The 10,000-nt window shown below is 35.0% G+C and overlaps 10 non-coding genes across 10 annotated transcripts; all 10 read left to right on the forward strand.

The window, feature by feature from the left end:
• The first annotated feature begins 327 nt into the window (after positions 1 to 327).
• On the forward strand, positions 328 to 446 carry LOC143725074 (5S ribosomal RNA). The gene has a single exon (XR_013197853.1). It is a non-coding gene; the product is annotated as a 5S ribosomal RNA (ribosomal RNA).
• Positions 447 to 1,044: 598 nt separating this feature from the next.
• LOC143724869 (5S ribosomal RNA) lies at positions 1,045 to 1,163 on the forward strand. The gene has a single exon (XR_013197660.1). It is a non-coding gene; the product is annotated as a 5S ribosomal RNA (ribosomal RNA).
• Positions 1,164 to 1,450: 287 nt separating this feature from the next.
• On the forward strand, positions 1,451 to 1,569 carry LOC143724952 (5S ribosomal RNA). Its single transcript, XR_013197740.1, has one exon. It is a non-coding gene; the product is annotated as a 5S ribosomal RNA (ribosomal RNA).
• A 285-nt stretch (positions 1,570 to 1,854) lies between these two features.
• LOC143725442 (5S ribosomal RNA) lies at positions 1,855 to 1,973 on the forward strand. Its single transcript, XR_013198213.1, has one exon. It is a non-coding gene; the product is annotated as a 5S ribosomal RNA (ribosomal RNA).
• A 491-nt stretch (positions 1,974 to 2,464) lies between these two features.
• Positions 2,465 to 2,583, forward strand: LOC143725443 (5S ribosomal RNA). Its single transcript, XR_013198214.1, has one exon. It is a non-coding gene; the product is annotated as a 5S ribosomal RNA (ribosomal RNA).
• Positions 2,584 to 2,868: 285 nt separating this feature from the next.
• Positions 2,869 to 2,987, forward strand: LOC143724901 (5S ribosomal RNA). Its single transcript, XR_013197691.1, has one exon. It is a non-coding gene; the product is annotated as a 5S ribosomal RNA (ribosomal RNA).
• A 285-nt stretch (positions 2,988 to 3,272) lies between these two features.
• On the forward strand, positions 3,273 to 3,391 carry LOC143724856 (5S ribosomal RNA). Its single transcript, XR_013197648.1, has one exon. It is a non-coding gene; the product is annotated as a 5S ribosomal RNA (ribosomal RNA).
• A 491-nt stretch (positions 3,392 to 3,882) lies between these two features.
• Positions 3,883 to 4,001, forward strand: LOC143725444 (5S ribosomal RNA). Its single transcript, XR_013198215.1, has one exon. It is a non-coding gene; the product is annotated as a 5S ribosomal RNA (ribosomal RNA).
• A 279-nt stretch (positions 4,002 to 4,280) lies between these two features.
• Positions 4,281 to 4,399, forward strand: LOC143725445 (5S ribosomal RNA). The gene has a single exon (XR_013198216.1). It is a non-coding gene; the product is annotated as a 5S ribosomal RNA (ribosomal RNA).
• A 494-nt stretch (positions 4,400 to 4,893) lies between these two features.
• On the forward strand, positions 4,894 to 5,012 carry LOC143725446 (5S ribosomal RNA). Its single transcript, XR_013198217.1, has one exon. It is a non-coding gene; the product is annotated as a 5S ribosomal RNA (ribosomal RNA).
• The last annotated feature ends 4,988 nt before the right edge of the window (positions 5,013 to 10,000 follow it).

Below are 10,000 nucleotides of genomic sequence, written 5' to 3' on the forward strand. Positions count from 1 at the left end.
AAAAGTCTCTGAGATTCTTAAGAGAGCATGAAAGAGTTTGAGTTTTTTCAAAAGTTCTTCTTAGTTTAAAAAAAAGAGTCCCTGAGCTTCTTCAGAAAGCCTTTAAAAGTCTCTGAGATTCTTCAGAGAGCATGAAAGAGTTTGAGTTTTTTCAAAAGTTCTTCTTAGTTTAAAAAAAAGACTCACTGAGCTTCTTCAGAAAGCCTTTAAAAGTCTCTGAGATTCTTCAGAGAGCATGAAAGAGTTTGAGTTTTTTCAAAAGTTCTTCTTAGTTTTCTTCATTAATGGTCTAACCTTTTAAATTGCCCAATTTTGGCAGCAGTTTTCGCTTACGGCCATACCACCTTGGTCACGCCCGATCTCGTCTGATCTCGGAAGCTAAGCAGGGTCGGGCCTGGTTAGTACTTGGATGGGAGACCGCCTGGGAATACCAGGTGCTGTAAGCTTTTTTGATTTAAAAAAAAAAAAAGAAAAAAAAAGAGTCCCTGAGCTTCTTCAGAAAGCCTTTAAAAGTCTCTGAGATTCTTCAGAGAGCATGAAAGAGTTTGAGTTTTTTCAAAAGTTCTTCTTAGTTAAAAAAAAAGACTCACTGAGCTTCTTCAGAAAGCCTTTAAAAGTCTCTGAGATTCTTCAGAGAGCATGAAAGAGTTTGAGTTTTTTCAAAAGTTCTTCTTACTTTAAAAAAAAGACTCACTGAGCTTCTTCAGAAAGCCTTTAAAAGTCTCTGAGATTCTTCAGAGAGCATGAAAGAGTTTGAGTTTTTTTCAAAAGTTCTTCTTAGTTTAAAAAAAAGAGTCCCTGAGCTTCTTCAGAAAGCCTTTAAAAGTCTCTGAGATTCTTCAGAGAGCATGAAAGAGTTTGAGTTTTTTCAAAAGTTCTTCTTACTTTAAAAAAAAGACTCACTGAGCTTCTTCAGAAAGCCTTTAAAAGTCTCTGAGATTCTTCAGAGAGCATGAAAGAGTTTGAGTTTTTTCAAAAGTTCTTCTTAGTTTTCTTCATTAATGGTCTAACCTTTTAAATTGCCCAATTTTGGCAGCAGTTTTCGCTTACGGCCATACCACCTTGGTCACGCTCGATCTCGTCTGATCTCGGAAGCTAAGCAGGGTCGGGCCTGGTTAGTGCTTGGATGGGAGACCGCCTGGGAATACCAGGTGCTGTAAGCTTTTTTGATTTAAAAAAAAAAAAAGAAAAAAAAAAAGAGTCCCTGAGCTTCTTCAGAAAGCGTTTAAAAGTCTCTGAGATTCTTCAGAGAGCATGAAAGAGTTTGAGTTTTTTCAAAAGTTCTTCTTAGTTTAAAAAAAAGACTCACTGAGCTTCTTCAGAAAGCCTTTAAAAGTCTCTGAGATTCTTCAGAGAGCATGAAAGAGTTTGAGTTTTTTCAAAAGTTCTTCTTAGTTTTCTTCATTAATGGTCTAACCTTTTAAATTGCCCAATTTTGGCAGCAGTTTTCGCTTACGGCCATACCACCTTGGTCACGCCCGATCTCGTCTGATCTCGGAAGCTAAGCAGGGTCGGGCCTGGTTAGTGCTTGGATGGGAGACCGCCTGGCAATACCAGGTGCTGTAAGCTTTTTTGATTTAAAAAAAAAAAAAGAAAAAAAAAGAGTCCCTGAGCTTCTTCAGAAAGCCTTTAAAAGTCTCTGAGATTCTTCAGAGAGCATGAAAGAGTTTGAGTTTTTTCAAAAGTTCTTCTTAGTTTAAAAAAAAGACTCACTGAGCTTCTTCAGAAAGCCTTTAAAAGTCTCTGAGATTCTTCAGAGAGCATGAAAGAGTTTGAGTTTTTTCAAAAGTTCTTCTTAGTTTTCTTCATTAATGGTCTAACCTTTTAAATTGCCCAATTTTGGCAGCAGTTTTCGCTTACGGCCATACCACCTTGGTCACGCCCGATCTCGTCTGATCTCGGAAGCTAAGCAGGGTCGGGCCTGGTTAGTGCTTGGATGGGAGACCGCCTGGGAATACCAGGTGCTGTAAGCTTTTTTGATTTAAAAAAAAAAAAAAAAAAAAGAGTCCCTGAGCTTCTTCAGAAAGCCTTTAAAAGTCTCTGAGATTCTTCAGAGAGCATGAAAGAGTTTGAGTTTTTTCAAAAGTTCTTCTTACTTTAAAAAAAAGACTCACTGAGCTTCTTCAGAAAGCCTTTAAAAGTCTCTGAGATTCTTCAGAGAGCATGAAAGAGTTTGAGTTTTTTTCAAAAGTTCTTCTTAGTTTAAAAAAAAGAGTCCCTGAGCTTCTTCAGAAAGCCTTTAAAAGTCTCTGAGATTCTTCAGAGAGCATGAAAGAGTTTGAGTTTTTTCAAAAGTTCTTCTTAGTTTAAAAAAAAGACTCACTGAGCTTCTTCAGAAAGCCTTTAAAAGTCTCTGAGATTCTTCAGAGAGCATGAAAGAGTTTGAGTTTTTTCAAAAGTTCTTCTTAGTTTTCTTCATTAATGGTCTAACCTTTTAAATTGCCCAATTTTGGCAGCAGTTTTCGCTTACGGCCATACCACCTTGGTCACGCCCGATCTCGTCTGATCTCGGAAGCTAAGCAGGGTCGGGCCTGGTTAGTGCTTGGATGGGAGACCGCCTGGGAATACCAGGTGCTGTAAGCTTTTTTGATTTAAAAAAAAAAAAAGAAAAAAAAAGAGTCCCTGAGCTTCTTCAGAAAGCCTTTAAAAGTCTCTGAGATTCTTCAGAGAGCATGAAAGAGTTTGAGTTTTTTCAAAAGTTCTTCTTAGTTTAAAAAAAAGACTCACTGAGCTTCTTCAGAAAGCCTTTAAAAGTCTCCGAGATTCTTCAGAGAGCATGAAAGAGTTTGAGTTTTTTCAAAAGTTCTTCTTAGTTTTCTTCATTAATGGTCTAACCTTTTAAATTGCCCAATTTTGGCAGCAGTTTTCGTTTACGGCCATACCACCTTGGTCACGCCCGATCTTGTCTGATCTCGGAAGCTAAGCAGGGTCGGGCTTGGTTAGTACTTGGATGGGAGACCGCCTGGGAATACCAGGTGCTGTAAGCTTTTTTGATTTAAAAAAAAAAAAAGAAAAAAAAAGAGTCCCTGAGCTTCTTCAGAAAGCCTTTAAAAGTCTCTGAGATTCTTCAGAGAGCATGAAAGAGTTTGAGTTTTTTCAAAAGTTCTTCTTAGTTAAAAAAAAAGACTCACTGAGCTTCTTCAGAAAGCCTTTAAAAGTCTCTGAGATTCTTCAGAGAGCATGAAAGAGTTTGAGTTTTTTCAAAAGTTCTTCTTAGTTTTCTTCATTAATGGTCTAACCTTTTAAATTGCCCAATTTTGGCAGCAGTTTTCGCTTACGGCCATACCACCTTGGTCACGCCCGATCTCTTCTGATCTCGGAAGCTAAGCAGGGTCGGGCCTGGTTAGTGCTTGGATGGGAGACCGCCTGGGAATACCAGGTGCTGTAAGCTTTTTTGATTTAAAAAAAAAAAAAAAAAAAAGAGTCCCTGAGCTTCTTCAGAAAGCCTTTAAAAGTCTCTGAGATTCTTCAGAGAGCATGAAAGAGTTTGAGTTTTTTCAAAAGTTCTTCTTACTTTAAAAAAAAGACTCACTGAGCTTCTTCAGAAAGCCTTTAAAAGTCTCTGAGATTCTTCAGAGAGCATGAAAGAGTTTGAGTTTTTTTCAAAAGTTCTTCTTAGTTTAAAAAAAAGAGTCCCTGAGCTTCTTCAGAAAGCCTTTAAAAGTCTCTGAGATTCTTCAGAGAGCATGAAAGAGTTTGAGTTTTTTCAAAAGTTCTTCTTAGTTTAAAAAAAAGACTCACTGAGCTTCTTCAGAAAGCCTTTAAAAGTCTCTGAGATTCTTCAGAGAGCATGAAAGAGTTTGAGTTTTTTCAAAAGTTCTTCTTAGTTTTCTTCATTAATGGTCTAACCTTTTAAATTGCCCAATTTTGGCAGCAGTTTTCGCTTACGGCCATACCACCTTGGTCACGCCCGATCTCGTCTGATCTCGGAAGCTAAGCAGGGTCGGGCCTGGTTAGTGCTTGGATGGGAGACCGCCTGGGAATACCAGGTGCTGTAAGCTTTTTTGATTTAAAAAAAAAAAAAAAAAGAGTCCCTGAGCTTCTTCAGAAAGCCTTTAAAAGTCTCTGAGATTCTTCAGAGAGCATGAAAGAGTTTGAGTTTTTTCAAAAGTTCTTCTTAGTTTAAAAAAAAGACTCACTGAGCTTCTTCAGAAAGCCTTTAAAAGTCTCTGAGATTCTTCAGAGAGCATGAAAGAGTTTGAGTTTTTTCAAAAGTTCTTCTTAGTTTTCTTCATTAATGGTCTAACCTTTTAAATTGCCCAATTTTGGCAGCAGTTTTCGCTTACGGCCATACCACCTTGGTCACGCCCGATCTCGTCTGATCTCGGAAGCTAAGCAGGGTCGGGCCTGGTTAGTGCTTGGATGGGAGACCGCCTGGGAATACCAGGTGCTGTAAGCTTTTTTGATTTAAAAAAAAAAAAAAAAAAAAAAAGAGTCCCTGAGCTTCTTCAGAAAGCCTTTAAAAGTCTCTGAGATTCTTCAGAGAGCATGAAAGAGTTTGAGTTTTTTCAAAAGTTCTTCTTACTTTAAAAAAAAGACTCACTGAGCTTCTTCAGAAAGCCTTTAAAAGTCTCTGAAATTCTTCAGAGAGCATGAAAGAGTTTGAGTTTTTTTCAAAAGTTCTTCTTAGTTTAAAAAAAAGAGTCCCTGAGCTTCTTCAGAAAGCCTTTAAAAGTCTCTGAGATTCTTCAGAGAGCATGAAAGAGTTTGAGTTTTTTCAAAAGTTCTTCTTAGTTTAAAAAAAAGACTCACTGAGCTTCTTCAGAAAGCCTTTAAAAGTCTCTGAGATTCTTCAGAGAGCATGAAAGAGTTTGAGTTTTTTCAAAAGTTCTTCTTAGTTTTCTTCATTAATGGTCTAACCTTTTAAATTGCCCAATTTTGGCAGCAGTTTTCGCTTACGGCCATACCACCTTGGTCACGCCCGATCTCGTCTGATCTCGGAAGCTAAGCAGGGTCGGGCCTGGTTAGTGCTTGGATGGGAGACCGCCTGGGAATACCAGGTGCTGTAAGCTTTTTTGATTTAAAAAAAAAAAAAAAAAAGAGTCCCTGAGCTTCTTCAGAAAGCCTTTAAAAGTCTCTGAGATTCTTCAGAGAGCATGAAAGAGTTTGAGTTTTTTCAAAAGTTCTTCTTAGTTTAAAAAAAAGACTCACTGAGCTTCTTCAGAAAGCCTTTAAAAGTCTCTGAGATTCTTCAGAGAGCATGAAAGAGTTTGAGTTTTATCAAAAGTTCTTCTTAGTTTTCTTCATTAATGGTCTAACCTTTTAAATTGCCCAATTTTGGCAGCAGTTTTCGCTTACGGCCATACCACCTTGGTCACGCCCGATCTCGTCTGATCCAGGAAGTGTGAGGTGGCAGTTTGGAGAGAAAGGCTCTCCTATTTTTTGTTTTTCTTTATTGTGATTTCATTTGATAATTCATTAAGTTACTAGCTGTCTTCTTAATTTAGTTTTGTTTAAACCTCAGACAGGTATTTTACTGTCTGAGGTTTTATTTATTTATTTATTTATTTTTCAAAATGACTGATACTATGGCTATGGAACAGGAACGGATATTAGACCAAGAGATTGAGGATAATGATTACACTGAAAGGAACAAAGAAAAGGACAATGGAAAAGATAAAGATGACAACGAAACATGGGCATCTGTGGTTTCGAGAAAGAAGAGAAATGGAGTTGAAATGGATAAAGGAAGGACTGAACAACAGAAGATACAAGGTAAAGAAAAGGATGATGTAAATGGTGAAAAGAGACAAGAGAAAAGTCAAAAAGATGAAATGATAAATAAGTTGAGAGGGAAAATGAGATACCAGAGAGAGTACAAAAAAGAAACAACGTTGACAATGAATGTGAAAAACCCAGAACAACTAACGGTTATGATGATAATTAAAGCTGTGGAGGACAAAACTGGATTGGGAAAATTATATGGACTAAGGAAAAAAACTGAATTTGAATATGAACTTACATTGGAGAAAGAGGAAGACTGTGAACAATTATTGGATGGAATACAAATAAATGGACAATGTTGTGAAATAACAAAACTTTGTGGAACGGAAAGGATGGTATCGTTTTTACAATTGCCAAACTATATTAATGATGAGGATGTTTTACAAAAACTGACAAGCTGGGGGGTTACACCGATACTTCCTCTGAGAAGAAGGTATTACCCTGGGACAATTGTGGCGGATGGAACAAGATTCATAAGAGTTAAATTTCCAAAAGACGTGGTGTCTCTGCCATATAACACAAGATTCGAAACGGAAGAAGGATGGCAGTTTTTCAGGGTGATTCATGATCACCAGGTGAAGACGTGTAGAATATGTGCAAGTGTGGATCATGAAAAAAAGGACTGTCCACAATTAATATGCAGAGAATGCCTGGAGCAGGGGCATTATGCGCGGGACTGCAAAGCCCCGCGGTGCCAAGGCTGCGGAAAGGCATTTCTCAGGTGCAGATGTGAAACATACGAAGAGGAACATGAGGAAATGGAGACGGAGACACTCAACGACGAGGTGAATGTGGAAGAGGATGATGAAGGAAGTGTACTACAACAAACACGTGGATTAATAATGGATATACAGAGCAGAGAAGAAGAAGGAGGAAGTAAAGACGAACGGGATGGAGAAGAAGAGACAGAAACGATGACAGAACTACAAATAATTGCAGATAAAGTTGAACAGGATGGGATGAAAAACAAAGAAGATGACAATGATGGACCAAAGGACAGTACAAACATAGATGAGGTAAGAGACACTAAGAATAAAACTATTGGTGGAAATGAAAGTGGGAAGAAAAACATTTTGAGTGGGGGGAGTAAACTAAAAACAACAGGACAAATTAACATTGAGAAGGTGATGGAGAAACAAAGAATAAGAAGAGAATCTAAAGAAAAAAAGAGGAAAAAAGCTGAAAGGACTGGACCAGGAGATGCGGTTTTGAAAGAGACTGAACCAAAGTGATGAGTTTTTTTGTTTGTTTCTATGTTACTTTTATTTTGTATATGAGTCAATTGAGCATAGTTTCAATCAATGCAAGGGGATTGTCAACTATGACTAAATTTGAGAATATTAATCATTTGACAAAGAAAAATGACATAATATGTATACAAGAGACAGGATGGAATGATGAAAAAACAAATGATTTGAAGAAAATATGGGACGGGGAATTTTTTTACAATAATGATCCTAATAGGAAAAAAGGAGTAGCAATTTTAATAAGAAGGGGTACAATACAAAAAGCAACAGTTATATTTACAGATAAGATAGGAAGGACATTGATGGTCAAGGTCGAAGGAGAAGAAGAAGAAATAACAATATGTAATATTCATGCACCAAATGAAGACCTAGAACGTGCTACTTTTTTTAAAGAAATGGATGTTCTAATAGAGAAATATAAATGTTCGATTTTAATTGGTGATTTTAATACTGTTTTAGAACGAATAGATGTGGAGGATTACATGGTGTATAGAGCAGATGTTGGGAGAAAAGAATTAAAGAAAGTTATGGGAAAACACAGATTTATAGATTTATGGAGGGAAAGAAACAGAGTAAAAAGAGAATATTCAAGAAGACAAATGGTAAACAAAGTTTTAAAACAAAGTAGAATTGATTTGGTATTATGTAACAGACATTTGGGAAGTTTCGTTACAAAAGTATTTTACAAAATGTTTAGTGGAAGTGATCATGATTTTTTAAATGTAATCATTGATTATAGTGGTGTAGAGAGAGGGCCAGGGGTGTGGGTTTTTAATACGGAACTTTTAAAAAATGACATTTATAAAATGGAAGTAGAAAATTATATAATAAATAACATTAATAATGTCCTATATGAAGAAGCAAAAAGTATGTGGTGGGATAATTTAAAAATAGATATTAAAAAACTATCTATTGAATATTCAAAGAAAATGCAAAGAATAAAGAAAAGTAAAGAAAGATTATTAAACAAGGAATGGGAAGAAGAAATGAAAAAAGTGTCAGAAGGAAGGATGGATGGGAATAGAATAGTGATATTAGAAGAGAAATTGAAAAAAATAGAAGAGGCAAAGTGCATGGGAGCTAAAATAAGAAGTAGAGCGAAAAATACAGTAGAAGGAGAAAGGAGTACACATTTTTTTTATGATTTGGAAAAAACAAGAAAACAAGCAGAAATGATAAAAAGTATTTCAAAAAACGGAAAGGTTGTGAAAGAAAAAGAAGGTATTTTAAATGAAGTGAAGGATTTTTATGCTATTTTATTTAAAAAAGATAAAATAAATGAGGAAGATGAAGAGTTTTTATTGAATCAAATTGAAACAAAAGTAAATGAAGAAGATAAGAAAATGTGTGATAAGGAAATAGAAGAAGAAGAAATAGATGAAGCTATAGATCAGATGAGTAATGGGAAAAGTTCAGGCCTAGATGGTTTACCAGCTGAATTTTATAAGGTTTTTAAGAATGTTTTAACGCCAATTTTGCATGATTTATTTATTGATATTTTTAAACAGAAAAAGTTAAGTGAAAGTATGAAGAAAGGAATAATTAAGATAATATATAAAAATAAAGGGGAAAGAGAAGAGCTTAAAAATTATAGACCATTGAGCATGTTAAATACTGATTACAAGATACTGGCCAAGATTTTAGCAAACAGACTGAAAAAAGTGATTCCAAACATTATAAAAACAAATCAAGCATATGGTGTTTTAAACCGTGATATATCGGATATAGTAACAAGTATTAGAGATTTAATGTGGTATATGAAAGAAAAAGGTAAAGAAGGATATTTGATTAGTATAGATCTGGAAAAGGCATTTGATAGAGTAGAGCACAAATATTTATTTGATATATTGGAACAATTTGGTTTTGGGGGAATTTTTATTGCATGGATGAAATGTTTTTATAATGATATTTTAAGTTGTATAAAAGTAAATGGGTTTTTAACAGATTTTATTCAGATATCAAGGTCAATAAGGCAGGGATGTCCATTATCAGCACTACTATACACTTTAGTTGCTGAGCCATTAGGACTTGCAATAAACAAAGAAAAACAGATACAAGGAATAGTTTTGGAAAATGAGGAAGTACATCAGAAAATATTTCAATATGCAGATGATACCACTTTGTTTTTAAAAGATTTTAAGAGTATTGAGAAGGCAATGTTAATATTGGGAAAATATTGTGGTGGAACAGGGGCTAAAGTCAATAATGATAAGACTGAATATATGAGAATGGGGAAGGTAGATATTTTAGGAAGACAATGGAACTTTAAAGAACAGAAGAATGAACTAAAAATTTTAGGAATAACACTAGGAAGAGATGAAATTAGAACAAGAGATCTGGTTTGGGAGGAGACTATAGGAAAAATGGAAAAAAGACTAAACTTTTGGAAACAAAGACAATTATTTATAAAAGGGAAAGTATTGGTTTTAAACTCTCTTTTTTTATCTAAGATGTGGTATATTTTAAATGTGGTTAGTCTGCCAACATGGGTGTATAAAAGAATAAAAACATGTATTTTAAATTTTATGTGGGATGGTAAACCAGCTAAAATAGCTTATGACACAATTATTGGAGAGGTAGATAAGGGAGGTTTGGGACTGATAGATCCAATGATAAGAAAGCAAAGTTTGAGAATAAAGACTGTAAAAAAGTTTTTAAAAAAGGATGATTTAATTTGGAAAAAAATAATGAGTTTTTATATAAATAAGTGTGGAAAAATGGGGGATGATTTTATATGGATGCATTTTAAGGACAATATGATAGAGGGGATACCGGAATTTTATAAAGAAGTTTTAAAAGCATGGAAAGGTTTCAAAGAAAATGTAAATATTGAGTTTAAAGGGAGAGAACAACTATTGAAGCAACCACTCTTTTTAAATCAACATATTATATTCAACAGAAACACCTTTTTTTATAAGAGTTGGTATTATGCAGGACTAAAACAAGTTAAAGACATTTTATATGAGGTAATACCAGGATTTTTACCTTTACAAGCAATCATAGACACATTAGAAGTAAATGAAGATATA

Source organism: Siphateles boraxobius, unplaced genomic scaffold (assembly GCF_051911475.1).
Source record: "Siphateles boraxobius isolate OS27281-9 unplaced genomic scaffold, OSU_SipBor_1 76, whole genome shotgun sequence".
Lineage (NCBI taxonomy): Eukaryota > Metazoa > Chordata > Actinopteri > Cypriniformes > Leuciscidae > Siphateles > Siphateles boraxobius.